Source organism: Lycorma delicatula, chromosome 3 (assembly GCF_047948215.1).
Source record: "Lycorma delicatula isolate Av1 chromosome 3, ASM4794821v1, whole genome shotgun sequence".
In the NCBI taxonomy this organism is placed as follows: domain Eukaryota; kingdom Metazoa; phylum Arthropoda; class Insecta; order Hemiptera; family Fulgoridae; genus Lycorma; species Lycorma delicatula.
The window spans coordinates 93,027,756-93,047,672 of NC_134457.1; positions in this window are offsets into that span (position 1 = coordinate 93,027,756).

A 19,917-nucleotide genomic window follows, 5' to 3' on the forward strand; every position below is an offset into this window, starting at 1 on the left:
ATCGGAATATTTTTACTAGATAGAAATCCTCCTATAAAACTCACCCAAACATAAACAGAAGTTAAACCTTAATTAACAAAGTAAATTATCGGGAAATATTATTTTTCTATTTAATTCTAAGTCAATATGGTTGTTATAGAATTAAAAAGACTGATGGGTTGGCTCCAGAAAGATTAATAAAGATTTATCCTTATGTAAATTCCATCTTTAATTTCACAAAAAGCTTCGCCATCTCAAGCTCTTTAAAATATCATGGTCAGAAATTAATTATAGTGGTCGAAAAGAAAGATGATAATAATAGATACTAAGGAATGTAATATAAAACTCCTCAAATTTTACCTGGAGAAATGGATATGACTTATTTTTGGGTGATTACTAAACATAAAATTTGCTAAAACATCTTTGACTCATACAGGTGTCCAACAGTTCTTTCCAACACGGATAATTTATAATATGGCTGCCGTGTTTTGGCGCCTCACTGCAGAGAGGTTCAAAAATAACTTGCATTATATTTCTCAACTATAAGTTTAATGATCCATTGACTAGCGACCCGAACAGGATAAAAAAAAGTAATATGTGCTTTTAAAGATTTATTGTCTCAATACAGTCATCGAAAAATTTGCAACAATCTAAAAAAAAAATCGTAACTACTAATCAAACAAGTATTGGTTTTTAAAAAATTACCTACTTAAAACGTTTTTTTTACATATATTAGAATGTCTCAATATGAGCACTATCGGTCGCTTTGAAAACATCCAGCCGATAATCGACTTCTGCCCAGGTCCATTGGATCATCGCAAGCGTAATTGTGGCAATAGCAGCGGTTTTCCTTTGTCTTAAATGTTATAAATCCTAATTTTTTCATTGTAGATAAAATGTTTAAAGTATTCCCATAGAAAAAAGTCTAGGGGTGTCAAATCTGGGCTTCTCGGAGGCCAAAGCACAGGACTGGTCCTATCCAACGATTAGGGAATCTTTCATTGAAAGCGCGTGGAAAGCGTAGGCTAAAGTGTGGTGGCGCACCATTTTGTTGAAACTTTACAGCAATGTTACTTTCTTGTTTAATTTTGTCAACTTGCGGGAAAACGAACAGCTGTACCAAGTCTAAATAAACATTGGCAGTGATAGTAGGCTCATGAAAAAAGAATGGGCCGATCCCATGATCGGATATCAAACCGCACCACAGTTTATTTTTCGGGAATATGTGGCATTCCCAATAATTTCATCGGTTGCCGAGATCCCCATATCCAACAATTATCCCAAAACATTTAAGACAACGGATCACCGCTGCTTTTGGCATAGTTACGCCTGCGATGATCCAGCGGACTTGGACAGAAGTAAATTATCGACTGGGTGTTTGCAGAGCAACCAACGAAACTCATATTAAAATATCCTAATGTACGTAAAAAAAATTTTGAACCGGTGAATTTTTAAAAAAATACTCGTTTGATTATCTCTAGCTTTCTCAGATACAATTTTCTTGAATTGCTGTAACCTTTTTCGATGACCCTTACTAAATACATAGGTCGTCCAGAAATTAAACCCGTTTACGCATCGCATGCACGCAGCTTCACTCACAATGGGTCAAGGCCAGCTGGTGTCAGTTGTCCTGCCACCGTTGTACGATATCTCGTACCTATATCGTGACGCGGATTGATTGTGCGTATGTTTATAATGAATAAAACAATTGAAAATCTCATCTACCGTGAGGAACGATCGATCGGTCATACGTTTTTTGAAGCATAAGGTGTTAATCCTGTGGAAATTCATCGTCAAATTACTCCCTAATATGATGTTAGTGTAATGAATGAAAGAAACGTAAGGAAATGGTGTCATTTATTTACGGCAGGGAGAACATCTGTTTACGACGTACAACGCTCAGAACGTCATACTCTCATTACTAAACTGCTGAAAGAGTAGATTGACGGATATGTTAAAGAAAATCGGCGTTTTAAGTTAGATTTAGTGATAAATTTCCTGTATGTTCACGGTCTCTGTTACATGAAAATGAGGACGGTGTCAGCTAGCTAGCTGTTCGTGAGAGGCATAATGGACTGTGGAAAACTTCCTTAACGAGAGCATACAAAAACTATTGCCACCACTTGAGAAATGCTTGATTATATATCTTGGATGTGATTATGTGGAAAAATAACTTAAAAATGTAGGTTATGATGCCAGTATTAACGTTAAAATAAATACATTTGTTATATAAAAAAAACGGTTTTTATTTTCTAAACCCCAAGTATAAAACTGAATTATATCAAGTACTCTAAGGTATCAGTTTAACTTGTTAATAAAATATATTTGAATAGAGATAGATAAGATATATTTAAATTGTTAATAAAAAATTTAAATATTAAAAAAATATTTTAAAATAACTTTCAAAATTTCACATTACAATTAAAGTTTTGTTCTTACTAAAAATATGGCTTAGATCCCTCTTAGTAAGAGGGATTTAGAGTTTTGTAATAAAATACTTAATTTACGATGTACTCTTAAATATTTAATTAAGTAAGAGAACATAAATAATAAAGTATAATGCTGTAACCTATGAAGGCAGTGTTTTATACGTAATTTTTGTATTAAATTACGTTATATTTTAAAATCAATTATTATGGAACGACCTTATGTTCTGGAATAGCCTTTTGATTAATATTTATGTTTGTGTCCTGTTTTTTATGGAAAATTTATACGATCCTGTGAAGTTTCTTAACTGTTTTTTTATGTAATTTGTTAAAATTTTAAATTAATTGATATAATTTATATTTTAGAATTTCATTAATAATTAAATAAACTACTGTACAAATTTTTCAGCAAAAATGTTGTTCCTGGTTTTTTAACCTATTAAAACAATTTGTAAACAATAACTGGAAGCAATAATAAATCCGTATTGCTATCAATTCTAAAACATGTTGCAATAAAAACTGTAATCCTTGCTATTGGTGTAACACCTGTACAGAATCACCAACTAAATACTATATACTAGCGATAACTAAACGTAAATTCATTTGTATTACAGACCAATTTTTCCTCTCTCTCTCTCTCTCTATCTCTATGTGATAACTAAAACTTATTTTTATTGTAACATAAAACTTCTTTATGATGCATGAAATATACTTTATCTCTAACTTATTTCTGTGTGAAAACAGATTTATTTACATGTACGGTTTGTCAGTCTAGGTATAATTTAACGCCTGTTGCTTCAGACTTTGAAGATTTTGTTATATACATACATATATATATATATATATATATATATATATACATTGATATATTGCTGCTATTATATTACTGAAATAGTTACGTCTTGAAACATTCTATACTGTTCGTTTTATATGAGATGGAAATATCTCATTTTCTTTATATAGAAACCCTACAAGTACGCTAAATATAATTTAGTTACGAGGTTATGTTATGTATAATCTAATATTCAAAAAGTAGTTCAAATGAAAATCATGTTTAAATTAATAGAAAGTGTAATTTAATAATACAATAAGTAACAGAACCAATAATAATCAGTTACCTTTTTGGATGATTAACTGGGAAAATGAAAATTTAGAGAGCTTATGAAAGTAATATTTATTTAAAATTGTAATAAGTTTTGAAAAACCCAAACACGTTTGTAACATAGCTTTACAAGCAATGTACCGTTTATTTTTATTTTGTAGAAAACATGAAATAACCGTATAGCTTACACGAAAATAGAAGGAAATCATCGTGTAAGATAATATTTTACAATTACAGAACATAACATGCAGAAGTTTTTTAAAAAAAGTTCAACGAATATTGGAAATATGTTAAAAATAACATATGAAATACAAAATATAAAAACAGCAACTCAAAAGAAAAAACCAAAAGAAAGAAAAAAGCTCTTAAATTTAATGTTCTGCTTTTCATTTTTTGTTGTAATTCAACTATTTTTATTCTTTTTTTAGAAGTCTGTATTTTCTTTTGCACTAAAGAATTTTTTTTACTTTCTATAGCAAGCCAGAAAATACGAGGTAATATTATTAACTTCATCAATTCGACTGTTTTTGTCTCTGCTATGTGTTTCATGAGTATTTCATGTATTTCCTTGTACGTTATATCATTTCCCTGGTCAGAAATTATACTCATTTTCTACTTTTTCTTTAATAAATATTTCTTTGATCCCATGCGATGATTTCTTTTTAAATTATAGCGTCTTTCCTCGGCCATTTTTTCTTCATTTGCTTTATATTATTTCCAGGTCTATTCTAATATATTTTTAAAATTTTGAATAAAATAATTTTATATGAATATACAGAGTGTTTCTAAAATGGTGGGTTGACTATACTTTTTCGGATTTTACTTGTAAAACTAAACAAAAAATATTCTTAGCAAAAATGGCAATTTTTTCTTTGTTCTCTCCCTGTCCGCCATTTTGTTATTTTAATGTAAAAATTTATATCTCAAGTTCGGGTAGACGATCACATTAATATTTGGTAAGCGTCTTTGTAATAAAGTTTAAAATTAGAAAAAAATCAGGCTTAAATACCTTTGCAAATTACAAAATGGTGGTCAAGTTTATTTTGAAATCTGTTATATCTTCATAAATATTAGTTTTATCAAAATTTATAGTATTTGCTAAAATATTAAGCCTTTTACTTTGAACAAAAACAAAATGATATAAATTTTTTTTTAATCGGTTGATAAATAGCCGAGTTACGGCAGAAAATTAATGTTGCAATTATGTGTCTGTTTTCATATCCCCCACTTTACGTTCAATTCGAAATTGTTTTTATTTATTGTTAATTCTAATATTGTAAATAAGTATCAAAATAAGTAATAATTTTTTCACAATAATAGACCTAATAATTTTGACACAAAATTACAACATTAATTTTCTTCTGTAACTCGATTATTTGTTAGGGCGACTAGGTTTTTGTTTTATCAAAAGTATATTATCTTTAAACAAGGAAGAATGGTTGAGGGTATTTTATGATTAAATATTGCAAATCAATCTTCCTTGGTCTTGATTTTTTGTATGATACTATTAAAGATTTTATTAATGGTACTATAAAAATGTAAAACTGCAATAGTGGTAGGCTACCGGAATAGTCCAAGGAGGGTATCTCACAATAAAAAATAAAGATGTACTATATAAAAAAGTATAATATTTGACTTAATAGTTAAATTCTATTTATATAATTTGGATTACGCTTGAAGGTTCTAAATTTATTGCAATTTAATTTTATAGTTCTTTTTCGTCAATCTTATTTATATTTATTGTATTAAATAAGCTTATTTTGTATTTTACTTAAATTTTATAAACTTATTTATATTTCTTTTTCTTTTCCTGTTTAGCTTCCGGAACCACCGTAAGGTATTACTTCAGAGGATGAATGAGGATGATATGTATGAATGTGAATGAAGTACACAAGGATGAATGCAGTCTTGGAAGTCTCAGGTTCCTGAGAGGTGTGGTTAATTGTAACCCAACCATCAAAGAACACCGGTATCCACGATCTAGTGTTCAAATCCGTATAAAAGTAACTGATTTGAACACTAGATCGTGGATACCGGTGTATCTTATATTTATATTATTTACAAACAAATTTTATTGTGGCTGTTAGATAAATTTAATTACGGTTGACCATTAAGTTTTATTTTACACACTTCCCTAAGAGACAAAAATATATTTTAACTTATTTATATTTACAATCAGTCCCAATTATCTCAAATCATAAGTAAATTTGATTGCAATAAATAAATTACATGAAAAGTGAGGTCTTCATTGAAATTTCTCAAGATTATAAATGCGTACAGATATTTGCACTGGTATACATATCTTATACACGTAAGTATAAAATAATGACAAAAAAAATGTACACAGATCAGTCCAAAGAATATTGACCAAGTCCAAAACGTAAAAAAAAACATAATATCCCATTGTAGCTGATTAACCCAACTCCCAAAGAACGTCACAAATCCAGTACGTGGAAGGCGCCAAACATGCTTCTTATATCCAGGAGGTTAACTGCAAGCCAGCTTACATGACTATCCACCCTCATTTTATATTTAGTACTGAACCGTTATATCTTCTTTCAAATGCTGGGACACCTAGATAATCATGTAACTCAGTGTTTTTCGTAAACAATGGCGCCTCTATTATACTTCTCAACAATCTGTTTGAAATCGCTGTACGATATCAATGTTACTTTTTCTTATAGTACCCTACAGCTGAATCTTGTTCGATTCATATATTGATATGATAATGATATTGTGATCCCCCTGCCTAGCAACCAGTACATCTCCTGAACTTAATGTTGAGATGTTTCGGTTTCCCCCTGAAGTGAGTTCTCCACGTCAGTCGGCGATCCAGATGCAGACCCAGATATCGCACGCTGTTTGCATGTGGGATGAAAACGACATCCAGTTGAACTCACGGACAGTCGCCCCGGATCTACCTTCATCTTCCATTTAGAAAGCCATTCACTAATCAGATTCAATATAGTTTACTATTTATTAGAAGCTGAATTGGGTCAGCATTCTCAGGCAGGAATGCCGTGTCGTCTGCAATCGATGCAACTGTGATGTCTCAGGAGTCGGAAGGTGCGCCGTGAAGATCGAAAATAAAAGAGATCCTAGGACCGACCCTTAAGAAACACCAACTTTGCCAAGACGTTTAGCGAACGTCAGCTTTCTCACTGTTGCTTCAAATTACTATCCAACCAACGTTTTCAAAGGAAGGATCGTTACTGACGGCATCTTCAAGCTATTTGTGGCCTTCGAGAGCGAGTAATCATCCTTTTGTAAAGCGGAGAGATTTACCAGGAAGTTCGTAATTTACGAACAGCCCTGTTCAACGATGCTTTATCCTCGGGCCTTCTGTAACGCTGTCTTCACCTTCCACGCCTATCCTCTGGTATCGACTGCCAAATCGCCATTTGCAGCAAAGTGGTCACTAATGCGTCGCATTGTCTACATCAGAACCATTTTTCAATGGGACTTGTAGACGTAACTAGTTCTCGATCCATTCCTGATATGAGTCGAGTCCCGGTCTGTCTTACTATTTTGTAAAACAACTGTTTTGTTTTTCTTTACCACAATCGTGCTAATGGTAAAAAGTACGGCTGAATGATTAGACAACGAGTCAAGCCTATCTTAACATCAGTTTACACAAGTAAAATACCCCAGGTGACAAAGATAAAGTAAGTAAGGGATTTTCGTCGGTTCCGACGGCCAGTATGTCGGTTGCATCCTAGAAATGACACAACTCTACCTTTTGTAGTCATTATTCCGCGAGCCTCGGAGAGGATATTTCGCATTCCAGTCACCTCCTATTATAAAACGGGTACCCTGTGTAGAAAGTAGATCCCTAAAACCAGTCAGCCTTGATCAAATGGCGGGGAGGACAGTAGCCTATGCAGATAATACCAAAGAATTTTAAGCGAGTTACTTGTAGATTGTCAGTTTTGTACCCAAGTATAAAATGATGATATTTTATAACATTTTTGACGAGTACCCCTCGGGCCCTACTATCGGGATTACTGATTTTGTAAACCGAGTATCCCCGGAGACGGAAATAATTTCCGTCTGTAAAGTGTGTCTCCGAGATTAATCCATTGATTCGATAAATATCAAACTTCTAATTCCTAACGTTGAAAAGCGAGGCCAGTCATGTTTCAAGCAGCAACCCTCAGGAACCTGAAATTAATAATGCTTTGAAAGCACAGTCATGAGTAGGCCATTTAGGTTGCCTAACTGCTGCACTACGAGCTCTATATTTGATGTTTTTTTTTTTCTCAGAAGCATTGCAAATATTGGGTTAAGCAGCCGCAGCATATGTTGTCGGGAAGAATATCAGAACGGTTGCTCAGATTCCTACTTCTTTAATCATTCAACGAAGGAAGTAGTGCTGTCCAGATCTAAAGTGGTTTACTCATCCAAATTCTGGAGTGGAGTTGTAGTTCTTCTAATCTATTACCTCTGCTTCCACTCCAAAGATTTCTTTGTATACCCCATCCCCTGTAGTTAGCAGGGTGGTCTGACTGGGTGTACTTTTGTTTGCAGGAAGTACTTAATACTTGTACAGCACGATATACGAGCAGCTTTACGAATGGACAGATTTTAATGAATATTTTTACAGAGATATTAATTTTATGGTGGCTGTTAGAGAAATTTAATTACGGTTGACCATTAAGTTTTATTTTATACACTTATCTAAGAGATAAAAAATATAATCTTTTGATGTAAATACTGCTCAAAATACATTTATTTTACGATATTTTGGTGTTCCATATAAAAACTTTCATGATATGAGTCTCTTAATTTGTCTAACCATAATGCAAGAATAGATACCTGAGAAATAATGGATAATTCAGTTAGTTCAAGATGTGCGATTAATTTTGACAGCGTACCACGGAGCACGTGTTATGTAACTAACATTCATTTAACTTGATTTCTTTTAGTTTTACATTTTGTTTGTATGTTCCCATGTAATGGCTTGAAGGATCAAACAATTAATTGTGATTTTTTGTATATAATAATTCACTATATCCGCTTGATTCTTTGTTTAGTTGGATTATACGCGATAAGATATATTCAAGCAAAACAGGAAAAACAAAACAGAAAGAAGTCATGTAATATTTTAGTATCAGTTTATTTTTTTTTGGATTAACCAAAAATAAAAAAAAAAAACAAAAAAACACAAATTTTAAGCACATAACCAACTAGTTGTCTGTCAGTAGTGGAAATAAAAGATTGATTTTTTAATCGCTAGCAATGAAGCCTCCTTTAAAATTTATTATATAAATAAACTAATTTTTTTTCAAATGCTGTATTACTGGACAAATATTCATGGTACAGGAGAATTAAATATTACCTGAGATAATTATATTAAGATTAGCAGTAAGAATAACGAAAAAAATTAAACTGTTACTATTAAGTAAATGCCGGTAATGTAATTAAACGAATAAGTAACTGAATAATTTACTAAATAACTGAATACATTTTGTAAAAACATACACTTGTAGATAGAGAATGATCGTTGAAATGTCCGTAATATAACCGAAATAGAATTATAAATTATGCAACTTATACGCATTAATAACTAAAATAATATAATTCGACGATAGGAAGATAATACTTTGACGATAGGAGTTATTAAAATTAAGAAAATATTTAACTATGATTTTGGAGAAAGTTAAGCAAAAATAAATAAGGGGAAAAGTATGGGATAGTATGAGGCTGTCTACCAGGTGCAAGGGGAGAAAAATGTAGCGAGTGTTTTTGCATAGCGGTCCGCAGTAATAAGTTATTATTTTCTAATGTTTCTGTTAAAAAAAAATATTGTATTTTCTGTATGAGAGAGTGGATTCTTGATGTGAGAGTTATTTCTTCGAATATAAAATTGTATCTTTTACGGCAACAAGTGATTCTGGATTTAGGAGAATAAATGGAGGTCTTATGAGATGTAATAAAATTAATTTGTGTATCAGTGGACATTGTGCGATTTTGTTGCAAGTTGAGAGAAAAGATATCCAATTCCCATAGCTAATTTAACTTCATTCAGAGCGAGTAAGTTTCTGGATTCACTAGTAAAGAATACAGATCTGATAACAATAGTGAATAAAACTAAGAAGAACAAAGAACAAGGGACAGATGGTGTTACAGCAGAATTTTATAAATCGATGCACGGAGAATTCTTAGGACTTTAATTAAATTTTTATAATATTTTTGAAATGGTGCAGATACCATCTTTTTTTTCGGAAGCCAATAATTTTCCTATACATAAAAAACGATATATCTATTGTACAAAATTATAAAGGGATCTCCTTTATTAATTTTCTTTTTGCGTAATACATACTACTTTTTTGACCTTATTGTAACAATATTTTCTTTATTATTTAACCCTTATTAAAGATAATAAAAATTACCTTTGTGTTACTTTTACCGAATCAAAAAAAGTTAAAGCAATACTACAGAAAAGAACTACTGAGAAGCTAGGAGTGGTCGAAAGAAACCAACTGAAATCAAACTTAGATTTTTGGATTAGAAGGCCATGCTTTAAAAATATTCGTACGAAGTTTAATATTTTAATAACACTAAAGAATAGAAAGTAGGAAAACTAAAAAAAACAAAGTAGAAGCTCTTGATATATGATGTTGCTAGAAAAGATCAAAATTAAATATTCTCTGATAGAGTTCAAAATGAATTTGTTTTTAGACGAATTGATAAACATAGTAAATCAATAAAAAATAGTTCTTCGTTTAAGATTCTACTACAATCTCTTGTGATAGAATCTTATATATGAAGATCAAGGCTGGTGAACTATACAGCAGCCATGTTCAGTGAATTTAATCTAAAAAAATATGTAGAAGATAAAAACAATAAAGAACACAAAAATTAAAATTTCATGAAACAGGTAATTGAGGATGTAAGATAAAAGTTAAGTTTAAGAAATTTGAACAGACAAGAAAGGTGGAGAATACCATCAAATCAGTCACACAGCTGAAGATCATTGAACAATGAACTCAATAACCCATGTTCTAATTTACTAAAATAATGTTTGTTCAAATCAAGATCGGTTGAGCATTTAAATTTGTTATACTTATTTTTTCTAAAGAATCAACAAATGTGTAATTTCAGAACGTTTTTACAATTATTTGTATAATAAAGAATTTTAAAAAAAATATTAGTTATAATAATCTAAATTTAAAAAAGGATTCATTAAAATTTCGGATTGATTTGACTAACAACAAAAGTTTTTGTTTTAACGACTAAGTTTTAATTATATTTCATCGGATTTGCAATATTGTTATATCAATGGATAACAAACACAAATATCAAACAATACCATCAAAAATTTCTGAGTAATATAACCCATCCCGGTGCTTTTTTTGCCGCTAAAAAAAAAAAAATCAAATATATGTTTGATGCGCTATACTCCGAGTATCATGTTTAATATAACTGCGTCAATATTATACACATACGAGTATATGTTTGAAATTCTCTTTTCAAGCTATTTTATTTGATACCATTCAATCGAGTTTAAGCTATTTTTCCAATTATCCATATTTTAAAATTTCTATATTTTACATATCTAAAACAAAAGTAACATACAGTGATTCTATTTCTGAGGTAATGCTAATTTACTGGCTGTTACACCTTTACACAAAGCAAAGTACAGTCTATTAACCCCAAAACTAGACTTATAGAAATGTTTTCAATCTACATTTACTGTGTACACAATTATTAATATGATTTACTTAATTTTTGTTGTAACAAGGGCTATAAAATAGTAAAATATATTTGTAATCGAAAAATTATTCATCATTTATGAAATAATAATAAAAAGTTATAATTTTTATTATACAATTTTTAATTTCTACTTAATTTTTTCGTAAAACATATGAAATACAACACTCATCAATCCAAATTTCGATTAAAGGATAAAAACTGACAAAAAAGTTGTTATACTTTCCTGGCACTGGTTTTTCTTATTCTTATAAAGTGAAAAAATAATTATACACGAAAGAAGTTTAAAAAATTCAAAAAATTGATATTTCATTACTTTTTTCTACTCTCCACTCTCAAGATCATTTCTCAGGAAAATTTTCTGATTCGACTACTTTTACTATGTTAAATGGAAAAATTTACTCTACTGAAAACTACTGAAAAGTTTACAAACAATAAAAAGTTACATAAGTTTTTTTGGGGGAATTGGGATGAACTATGATGGAATTTTTTTGTAATATTATTATTAAAAGTTTAAATAAACCAAAAAAGGCCTAAAAAAATTCAAAAATCAATATGTTTAAACTTCGATCAGTTTCTCTACCAACAATATTCCGCAAAAATTATTTTTTTTGGGTCATGCGCACTTCTACTCTCTCTAGGAAGACATAAAAATAAGATTCGGCTAAAAATATACAATAAATGAAGCAATAGTTTTTTTCAATTTTTGGGGAAAGGAAGAATTTGGGGGCAGGCAGCATTTAAAAAAAAAAAAAGATTAGCATGTACGCATGTAAAGATAAATATGTAAGATAAGTATGTACGCATGAAACTTAATATAAAGTGGCATTACTGCAAAAGGTTGAAAAAATAACCCCAAAAAACTATTTACGCCCTCAGGAAATATTGACTTTAGAATTTACCCCAACAAACTGCCCCAATTACACGAGTTTCTGTGTCAAATTTCATCAAAATAGGTTCATCTAATCAAAAGTTATTTAAAGCTTCAAACACGCTAACACAAGTACTTACATAGAACACTACCTGGTCATGAAACACCGAAAAATGCATATTCAACTTTTTGACTGATTACCATACTTTCCTTCTTGCAGTATAGCTCTAGAACTATGTTGCTAGGAAAGTAATAAATCATGAAAATAAAATTTATATAATTATTTTATAGAATAGTTTATTTTTACATTTTAAAAACCAAATTTAAAGTAATTTTTGTTTCGTAATAAATTTTTTCGATTAAATTAAAAATCAAACTAAAAATCTTTTGAGTATATACTTAGCAAACGTAAAAATGGGCTAATTTGAATATTTTTACATGATATACGTTCATATGAATATAATTATTCTTATGCCCATTTATCTATGAAAGATTATTGTGGATCCTGAAAACAATATCTTTGTTCATAAAAAGATGAAAATCAGTAAAAATATTTTTTTTAAAAAATACGTCATTTTATGGATATTTATATAGCCATAAATTTGTGGGGAAATTCTATTCTATTTATGCAAATGATAGTTTATTATACGATTAATCTTTAAAAACGTAACAGTTGTTACTGCGAATAATAATAATAATAATAATAATAATAATAATAATAATAATAATAATAATATATCTAACAAGCTATCTGGACGCATCTATAATATTATTCTTGTAGTCACGTACGTATAAGATAGGTTATACTAGATATCGCATAACGTTCACGTTTAGCATTATATATCTTATTGATTGCCGGGTTCATTTTACCTCCGGGAATTTACTGGTATTAAATCGCAGTAAATTACAATGGAACAATTATAATAGAGACCATTCCATTAACAGTTTAAGATACGTACTTAATTCTTGTTCTTATATTAAATTAAATTAAATTCTCTCATTGTCAGCAAATTCTCGTCACGTTAAAGGTACCAGTAAAATCTCTTAGTTTTATGGATATTAAAATTAGCATAAATAACCTTATTTGTCATCTTTTATTAAATTAAATGTTTCTTTAGAAACACTCTTATTACTTTCTAGAAAAATTTATTTCTCAAAAACAAATGAGAATAATTTCATATTTTTCTTATATTATGGTTGAGAGTTTGAACAAAAAAGACTAAAATGAATGTTTGACTAAACTTAGATGAAATACTCAGAAGAACTTTTGGAGCGTTATAAGATCGCGTTTGTAGTGCAGTCCTACCAAACTAGTATCTGAGTAACGAGAGAAGTAACCTTTGAGCTATAATTAATTATATTTAAAATGTTAAATAAATTTTAATATTCAGCGTGAATAAAAAATTTTAAAGTTTTTTATTTTTTTAAACACGTGAACATATAACTTTGCTATGAACTATAAAATACATGTTTAAGTATAACATTTTACTTAGATTCTTTAAAATACTTAATATGCCCCACCCCGGATGCACGGCATACACTACACGATAAGTAAACCCGCCTCACATTCGAGCGATCATACATGTTATTGTAGTCACTGGTTTTGTTACATAGTTTGGCAGTTCATCCGCAGTTGCTGATAGGTTGAATAAATAAATGGAGTCTTTCACAAAAGTCTATAAGAAAAATTTCCAGACAGCGAGATCGGGCGATCTCGGTGGCCAGTGATAAAATGCCAAATCGCCAGCCCCCTTACGGCCGATTCATCGTGTGGAAGCTCTCTGTTAAGAAATTTTCAAACTTTTATTAATGCGGTGGTCCTTCATCCTGCTGGAAAATGAATTAATCAGAATCTGCTTGGAACTGTGGGAAAAGTCAGGTCTGCAACATTTCCAGATATGAGATTCTCGTAAACACTCTCTTCAATAAAAATCTACGGAACTAAACCTTTTCACGGGAAACGCCACAAAAGACACTGACTTTAGAAGAGTGTGTCTCCTTGTCGACTGTTACATGTTACGGCTCTGATTCTCATGTCCTTACGTTGAGACGATTCATCTTTCCATATAAGGTTAATTGTGGCCTCGTCACTGAACATTAAATGTGAAAGAAGTGTCATCTTCTTTTGAGTTTTGAAGATGAATTTACAAAACTTCAATTGTAATTTTTTTATAATATCTGCGGAGCGTTTGTACCAATTGAATAATGTATGGTTTGAGTATCAAAAGTCATCCAAAACATGCCAGACTATTATATTAAAAACGATTAGCTCTCAGCTGACACAATGAGTGAACTTTCCTGAGCTACATAAGGAACTTTTGGATGCACTCAACGTCTTCCACCGACACACGGAGGCGATTTCCAGATTTCTCTTTATATAAAGACCCTGTTTCTCGAAACATATGGTAAGGAAGTGTAAAGCCGAGGAATTGTCAACAAAACAATTGCTGGACCTTGTTATGGATTCATAACTGCTGAAAAGGAGAAGGCATATACAATCTGTATTATGCTAAATTAATATCTTATCTGTTTCATATTATTTTATTAAAAATTCGTTTGAACAAAAAAAAAAAATTGGCACTTAAATATTCAGAAAAACGTGTTTATGCTTTTCAAAACTGTAGATCTCTGAATAAACAGTTTTATATATTGTTTATTATACGTACAATATAAACTTTTCATCTACACATTAAAGATCATTTTATTCATTATTTCGGCAGATGTGATCTTTTATTTTTAAATATTTTACTATATCTAATACAAAATTTTAAAAAAGTATCAAATAGTTTTATAACAGAAATTAAAAAACAAAATGAAAACAAAATCACAATTTATAAATGAGGATGTAAGGCTGAAACGGATAGGTAAAATTAATGAATACAGAAATTCATTTAAAATCTCTCTTTTTCAATTAACCATCTCACTACATAGTAACTGCGCAGCTTACTACTGCAGAGGAAACAATCTCTGTTCACTGATACAGTTATGAGAAGTAAACCAATTACACCCGTTGATTAATTTAAACTTTAAATTAATCAATCAATTATAATTGTTTTATCGATCATACTCTGTTTCGCCAGAACTAAAGGACCTAAGAAACTGCACACCTGTTTGAAAAAAAAATTCTTTAGGTAGTTTATTAATGTAAATATGGTTAAACGTAAATAACAAAACACATTTTCTATTGTATACATTTAAAAAAAAACTCTCTATCCCTATTTCATGTTGACTTCATTTAACCAATCTTTTTTTAACCCATATTAAATAATAGTTAAATAAATAATTATTATTACAATTTATTTTGGGAAAAGGCCAAATTAAGACCACGAAAATATTATCTATTTCTAGCTACTTTTCACTTCTTCCATTTTTTCTCATTTTTTTGGCATGGTTTTGTATTTGTCAATTTTCTTCCTGACATTCTTTATTATGCCACAGAATGTTTTATATTGTAAGTTATACTTCGGAAGTTGTCTCTATCGTAGCAGCCCTCTTTTATCAACCTATCCTTTGAAGGTTTTCTCACTTTCTCACTCTTCCATTTGTATCAGGTAATTTGATTTGTTTTTCATGTTCCACAGCTTGTATGTTTAAGGTTACAGCTTATATGTTTCGGTCTGTCCTCATTACATGCCCCCACGAAATTTAACCTTCTCTTTCTTACCACTGTTGTAATTCTGCTTGATTTTGGTACATCTTTTTGTTAGATTTCAGCCTGTATTCTTCCTCTGATACCTTTGAATCTTGGATTTTCCTTAGTAAACTTCTTTCGATCTTAAGCAATTTTTTAAGGTTGGTTAGGTGTAATGTTTCAGTGCCATATAAGATGAATATCTTACTACAGTGAATTGTATAATGTCTTAATTCGTAATCTTGGAGAAATTTTTTCTGTTGTAGAGGTCTTTGGAGATCTCCAAGCATTTCTAGTTATAATATTCTAAATTGACGTTTTTTTCTATTCTACTTATAATCTCTCCTAGGTACTTGAAATGGCTGGTGACATTTATGTTTCTGTATTTAGTTCCTATTGTCTTTTGTGTAAATGATTTGATGTTCGACATAATTTCGTTCTTGGTAAAGGACACCTGAAGAACTGCCGTTTGGGCTATTCCAGTTAACTCTTCTATTTACGCTACTGTATTATTCTTCGATTCATGTAAAAAAAGTCAGGTTGTCAGCAAAGCCTAGGCATCTTATTTGACGTTTCGGTTTTTAGATCCGATTTTCGCACGCACATCATTCAACTGCCAAAAGTTTTAATTGTTTTGTCTAAAACCAAGTTGAAAATGATTGGTGAGAGAAATTATTATTATTATTATATATTATGAAAAGAATTATTCATTGTAAATAATTTATAAGAATTTTAAAATAAATTTAATGTCAAAACATATTACATTATTTCTAATTTATGTTATAAACTAATACTTTGTAGAATAATTGTTTAATATTATTTATAAAGAACCAAATTAATCTGATTAAAGGTATATAGTTAAAGGTAATTCATTAAAAAATAGTACTGTATATAAATAATATACGTGATTTTTTTTTATGTTTAAGAACAAGAATGCTTTTGTCAACTTACATGATTAAATTCCTCTTTTATGAATAAATTGTGTAGTTTGAACCTTTACAATCTTATTAAAAAATAACTAGTATGAAATATCATAAGTGCATAAAGCATAAAGAATAAATTTTAATAAGTAAGAAACGTATAATCAGTTTTATAAGAATTCAGAGTTATGAATATTACTTTATGAATAAAATATATGTATGAATATTATGAATTCATATAAACTAATAATATTAGTTGTTTTCATTAAACATACTGCTAACCGAATTAGGGTATTGTTAATTGAAACTTAAAGAATAAATTAAAGTAATAATGTTGATTTTAAAATTAAAATTTAAGTTTCTGCACATCTATTTTCACTTGAATCACGACCAGACTGTATTACAGAGTAGTTGTTGGGTAAAGTTAACAAAAAACACACAGCTCGTATTTGCCAAAAGAAATTGGACTTTAATTATGTAAAACAACTGAACTTATGTTAAAGCATAACCTTAAATTAAATGAAATTATGAAATAAACATAACTTAATTTCACATAAGAAATATCAACTTAAATCAGCATATCAGTAATAATAATATTAAAATGAGATTTACAATTATATACTTAGAAAAACAAAACATCAATAAACATAGTATGACTGGAAAACTATTGCATTACTGACAAATGCTGTAATATTGAAAAATTAGCACTGAACAAATGTCATTAACTTAGAAAAATAAATTACAGTAAATCTTAATTGGCACTGGCCTTTCCTGATTTATGAACAACAAACTTGCATTAAATAATTAAAACATGTAATTCTAGTTTAATGTAGAAAAAATGCCACAATAATATTATAGTACAAAAAGAGTTAATTACAATAATCAAATTGAAGTAAATAAACATATAAATAGAGTTCCTTTACTTGAAAGCTTTCTTGAAAAACATAAATTACAAAGTCCTAAAACATAACAGCAAATCAGGAGTAATTTGCTTTAGGTTAATTTACAAGAAGTATTATGAACACAGTTCATGCGTAGAAAAAATTAATCTCGGCGATCAACAAGTTACAAGATTAAATTATGGAGTTAATTACCATAACAACAAATTGCAATAATAAAGCACGTAAAATAGGTAAGTCACCAATCATGATTGCACTTAAGTGAATAAATGGTTTTTTAAACTAAACTTGAAAATGAAATTGAAACTTGAAAGGCATAAGGTATGATGAACTGAATGTTCCACAAATTTTAATGATAAAATAACTGTATAACGTAATAAATAATACAAATTGAACTTGCCTGTAGCACACAAATATTAGCAAGAGACGAACTCGTGAATGAAGGTAAATGAATACATACAGTAATCCTGGGCGTAGCCTGCAGTGGAGTATCAGGAATGCAGGGGTGAGAACGTGGTTTAGAGGTTTAGCAGGACGTGGCGTCTCAAATATGTAGCAACGAGTTTGGAGAAATTCTGCATCGATGAAATTGTAATCAGCAGCTCGAGAAGATTCGGCGTCGATAGAATTGGCAGTTTGTAGTAATTGAAGCATAGACGTAATATACAGAATTTGAAGATTAAACTTGGCAAAGAATCGAGGCAAAAACAAAACATAGAGATCGGTAACGAACCACTGACGGGTAGAACTAGAGATAATTTTGACAGAGAAATACCGCACCGGGTATGCGAGTATGAATGCGATGAAAATATTAGTACAAAGTTGGAGAGCGAAAAGTCATAGGCGACTTTACATGGTGAAGGTCTGATCTACTCGAAAAAATGGCGAGAGCGAAAAGAGGGGGAAACCAAGCCTAGGCAGTGGACAGGAGAGAGTGTGTGTTGGCAACAAGAGTAGTGTCTTAGTGTTAGTATGAGAACGATTAGAGAAAACGTGGGGAATTCGAGAACGAAGACATAACAAAAATGATTTACAAGCAAGCAGACCACTAAAGAATCACGTAAGACAGATAAAAAATAATTCTGAATACGCAAGTTGAAGAAATGACATCAGGGCCGACAAAGAGAAATAGACTTCTAGAAACTATGACAATATTGAAATTGGTTGAGAATAAAAAAACACTAAGCCTAATATATACATTACGACCAAACAGCAATGAAATAATTTGTGACAGAAATAAGCTAACACCAATACGATGATGCAACAGTCAGTCAAGCTGGCGCCTGAGAGAAATTATATCGAAAACAAACCCAAACAACCTATTTTAAAAAATACACGTAGATAAGCCTTACAATAAATGCAAAAAATAAAAATTACCAAGCTTGTAATAATTACAAGACTCAACCATAACCTTCAATTCATTGAAATAAAACGACTTTACGCAAACGGCGTAAACAGTAGTCATACTAACAGCTTATCCACAAATTTATTAAAAATAACCAAAACAATTGAAATTACGCCAAAAAATTTTAAATAGGTTAAAAAATATTTCAGTGAAAAAAACTTTCCACTTTGTCCTCAATATAATATTTGAGACTAACTTCTTGATGTTGGCGCGAAATTTTAAATGAATTAGTGTACGAGATACGGATTACGAAATTTATTATAGGCATTCATTAATTGAATGATAATCAAGACAAGTAATTATGATATATATCTGTATTCAACAGAAGAAGTCGACTTCAGAATAGCTCAAAATTTGAATAATCTCGTAATTAGTTTAAAATTTGATGCCAAGTTCATAAAAATAAGCTTCAAAGATTGCATTCAGTGCGAAGTGAAAAGATTATTTTTTTCCTTTTTAGTGCAATTCTTTTTTCTTTTATGAAGTCGGTTCAGATTTTTCAAAAACTTTTTATTTCAAATTTTTAGTTTTTTTAACTTCGTCTAAGCGAAATATGGGCAGATCTATAAAAGGAAACTGCACGTAAGAAAAAGGTGTATTCGTTTGAAACAAAACAAGTTCGTTTAAAACGACTAAAATATTCAACGGAAAAGAGGCACAGAATTCGAAGTCAAGGGCCTGTATCATATATGAGCAGAGGCTATCTAAAATGGGGAAATACCTGAAATGTAACAAAAAGAAACTAAATGTAACAAAACGAAATTGTTCTAAAAGGAAACGCAATCTGAAAGGGAACAAAGGCATGATTTGATCCGTCCGGTAGGATATTTATTATAATTTTTTAAGGTCCTTCTACCTAATTACTTTATATATTAATCTTTGGATTTAATAATTATTAATTACCTAAAATTTCATATTAATAAAAATTGTTAATATTTTAATGGTTCTTATATAATAAATAACATTTAAGA